This window comes from Eulemur rufifrons, chromosome 16 (assembly GCF_041146395.1).
Source record: "Eulemur rufifrons isolate Redbay chromosome 16, OSU_ERuf_1, whole genome shotgun sequence".
Classification (NCBI taxonomy): Eukaryota; Metazoa; Chordata; class Mammalia; order Primates; family Lemuridae; genus Eulemur; species Eulemur rufifrons.
In genome coordinates this window covers 23,684,802-23,689,014 of record NC_090998.1, presented here as the reverse complement: position 1 = coordinate 23,689,014, position 4,213 = coordinate 23,684,802, and the positions used below count along the sequence as shown (strand labels likewise).

General features: G+C 41.1%; 1 non-coding gene across 1 annotated transcript; it reads left to right on the top strand.

The window, feature by feature from the left end:
• The first annotated feature begins 1,822 nt into the window (after positions 1-1,822).
• On the top strand, positions 1,823-1,926 carry LOC138397802 (small nucleolar RNA U13). Its single transcript, XR_011235906.1, has one exon. It is a non-coding gene; the product is annotated as a small nucleolar RNA U13 (small nucleolar RNA).
• The last annotated feature ends 2,287 nt before the right edge of the window (positions 1,927-4,213 follow it).

The following is a 4,213-nucleotide window of genomic DNA, read 5'->3' as shown; positions in this document are numbered from 1 at the left end:
CATAATTGTTATAATTATATTATTATCTGAGGGCTCTTAAGTGAGAAGATACTTTTCGTTTCATCAAAGCAAATAATTATAATTTTCTATTCCAGTATACTCTATGCCAGGCACTGTTCTAAGTGCTCACATATTAACTGTTTTAATCCTCACAACCACCCTGTGAGGTAGGTACTATCATTATACCTATGTTATATTAATAGATTAGGAAGCCAAGGCATAGAGAGGTTAAGTAATTTGCCCAAGATTTCGTCATTAGTGGCAGAGCTAAGATTCAAACCAGATTTTGAAGTCAAAATCTGTGCTCTGCCTCTCCAGAGGTAAAGAGTGAGGCAAAAATCAACAATAACTGATAGAGTTGGCACTGGCTCAAGGTGAAAAGATCAAAACAAAATCGCAAAATTGAGAGTTTGGGTTAGCCAAGTTCCTTTCACCGGGTACCCAAAGTGTGCTGAGGGTGAGGACTGGGCAGGTCCAGCAGCATCAGGGCTTCGTCTTGGACTGTCCACCTAGCAAAATACATTAACCTATTTTATTTCAGAATGCTAAGTTGCCAAGTCAATCTCCAAGCAAATTGGGAAAATATGACTATGACTAAGGTAACTAGATGTATTTTAAAGGACATTCCTAGTCTTTGTTGTGTCTCTTACCAGGTAAGGGACCATCCTAGGAAATGACGCAGTGAGTACTAACTAGTTCCCAAATTAACTTTGTGACCCTGGGCAAGTCACTTTGCCTTGCTGTCCCTCTCTAAGAAGGAAGGATGATCTGACAACAGTTGTGCCTCCCCTTTGAACCCCAGCACTGACAGGCAGACCTGGCTGGCCAAGCGTCCCCTTTCCTCGCCACTGTGCCCTGTGCATCCCCCAAGACTGTGTGTGTGTTCCAAGAGAACTGCATTTCCAGGTGGGGGTGCATTGTTCTTGTATCAAGGGCTTGCTTACAGAATTACTTTGAATGCCATGTGTAGCTCTAATGTTCTGAATCCATGAATCACAAATTAGAATAATTGGTGCCTTTGGAAGAGAAGCAACATGGTAGAATAGGCTTGTTCCAGCTTCTAATAATGACCTATACAGCAGCTCAAAACACAACTAAAAAATTCAGGAAAACAAAAGTTAGATAAGTCTTTAAGATAGATGGATACTAAGAACGTAATGCTCACTGAATATAATTCTATAGTATATTTTATGCTTTATTCTGTGACTTCACTCCTAACATTCAATTTATATGTCAATTTCTGAGCATTGGTTTCCAAAAATGTCATTATCCAGTGAATTCTATTAGTCACTAAAGCTTTATAACAAATAAATGAACCAAGTGTTGATACTCTGAGAAGAAATAGCCTCATGTCACTTGTTGCCCCTTGGCTCTCAAAACTGGGCAGTCCACATACTAATAGGGGTCATGACAGCATATCAAACCAAAGAAAAAATGGAACAATACTCCAGTGATTCCAGGAGGAAGTAGATAATCGATTCAGCCCTGGGTAGTTTCAGAGAATAAACCAAGGAAAGCAAATCTTTTTCTTCTCCTCAGGGCAGAGACGTTTTTTGGTTTTGTTTTTTTGTTGTTGTTTTTTTTTTAATTTTAGCACTTGGTATTCCCTAGGGAAGTGTTGGTTAAAACAAAAACACTATTTATTAGAATCCAAGTATCAGAAATTAATCAAAGATAGAGTAGCATACCAGTCTCCCTTTTCATCTTTCGTAATAGAAGAGCAATAGTGATTGTACTATGCGAGTCTTGGTAGGGAAGGGGTCCCGTTCTGTCTGGCCATGTTATGCAGGAGTGAATGAGGCAGTAAGAAAGAGTTTTTAGGATCCTTTTGTAGTTCATAAGTGTGATCATTGGCTTTTTATGCACATGTGTGAGATGTGCCTCCCTCAAACCTTGTTACAATGTCCACACATCGCCCTTCTGACGTGCATAAAAAAAAAAGTTTTAACTAAAAAAACAAAACAAAACAAAACAAAAAAAGTCAGATAGAATGAAATATGGAAGCTAAAATTTCAGACCTTCACAATCAACACCCCAGCTGATTGCCATGTAGAAAAGGAAGCCAATGGAGACCCAGTGGCAGCAGCAGTCAAGGCAGGTGTTTTAATGACTATATTTCTACTAGGCTGGAGTTGGAAAATGGAACAAGTAGTGATTTGGAAGAAGAACTACTTTGCACATAAATATTTCACTGTGCAAACTCAAGGACATCCTTAGGATATATTTTAGACATAGTATATAATTAACATGAATGGTTAAAATTCACATTTCTAAATTTGAGAGAAAATAGACTGCAGATCATCCCCTAATTTCTTAGTATAGGTAGAAAGTTATATGGGCAGAAAAGGAGAGGTAAGATGGGTTTGGAAGAGGTTTGAAAGGCTGAAAGTACTGGATTATAACCTTCTAGAGCATAGACAACATCTTGTTCTTTTCTTTCAAACCTGCTCTCCAATATCAGTTCAGGACTCACTAGGCATGACAGTGCTTGAGTGAGTCTTTTTGTTAGATAAATGAAAAGCAAATTAATGCACTTTTGAGAGCTTTCTTCAGAGGCCTGAGCCTGAGCAAGATAATTGTCAAAAGGACAGAATATTCGGGAATGAAAAATATGACCATTAGAAGATGCTATTTGTCACTTTTTTTTTAATCCCTTCTTCATCCTCCTGGCTACCCTAACCCTACCCTGGAAGGCAAGAGAGCAGAGCACACTAGATGGCTCCAGGCAAACTGTGAGTGTGTGGCACCAGCATCTGTCTGTATTGGTGATGCTGCTGCTGACTTTGGGCAATTTATTTAATCTGTTTGGGTCCCAGTGTCTGCACGTGTAAAAAGGGATGATGACAATGAGGATTTACCAAATAAGGTAGTTGAAGGATTAACTGCCTCTGACATAGAGAGGCCCCAGTTCATGTTAGCTATTGTCCTTAGTCTGTCTACTGAAAACCAGAAGTTTCGGGTTGGAGGCCTGTTCTTTTAGTGAGGTACTTTCCCTTGTATGGTGTCTTGTGGTGGGACAAGGAGTTGGTGTATGAGACCAGAAACCCAGCCTCTCAGGAGCGGGAAAAGAGAAGACCTCGGGCCAGGTGCAGTGGCTCACGCCTGTAGGCCTAGCACCTCGGGAGACAGAGGCAGGAGGATCCCATGAGGCCAGGAGTTCGAGACCAGCCTGGGCAACACAGCAAGACTCTGTCTCTTAAAAAAAAAAAAAAAAAGCCAGGCATGGTGGCATGTACCTGTAGTCCCAGGTACTCAGGAGGCTGAGGCAGGAGGACCCCTTGAGCTCAGGAATTCAAAGCTGCAGTGAGCTATGATCAATCCACTGCACTCCAGTCTGGGGGACAGGGTGAGATGATGCCCTGGCGATGATTCAGAGGTAACTACCAACACCAGAGGTGGCTGTTAGTCTCCAGGCAGGCGAATATCAGACAGAAATATTTCATTCATGTACTTGTTTGTTTTGTTTTTATTTTTTGCCCATTCTGCTGATAAATATCGTTACTGAGATGTTATTACTGCACATGAAAATACTGGTAAACCAGGCCTCTGATGTGTCATTGTCATCGCTTCTTGGCCTTTTGGCTAAGATCAAGTACGATGTGTCATTGTATAAAAAAAAAAAAAAAAAACCACAAAAACAGTGTTTTATTCAGAATCTGAGCCCAGACTTGGCTTTATTGTTCTGAATGAGAGAGTTCTATGTGGCAGGGCAGTAACATCTGAAGGATTTCTTGGTGTTGACTGTGAATGCCTGTTTGTCACTTTGTAAAGTTGGCTTAGGGTATCCAGATTGTACAAGAAAACCTTCTTAAGAGTCACATGGCAGCTTTTCAAAAACCCTTTAGAGCTGGGTACAGAATCTCACTGGACCTCCCCCCCATCTCGGCAACCTCTAACGGGGACCAGAGCAGCTGTGAGATCCCTGTTGAGGGCAGGATTGCCTAGGCATGAAGCGAGATGCTCCATCCCGAGTCATCAAAGGCTGCCAATAAAGGTCCTTGTCATGGCACAATGTAAGCTGGAAAAACTAGAATGAGAGCTTGTTGAGCTGGAAGGGGTCTTAGAGCTCATGTCAGCCAATCCTTTCATTTTCCAGTTGAGGAATTAAATCTGCAGATGTCTAGTGACCTGCTCAAGATAATGCAGCTAATTAATTAGGTCAGAGGCACAATACAAACAATTTTTCAAAAAAACCTTCTGTACTGGTATTTGT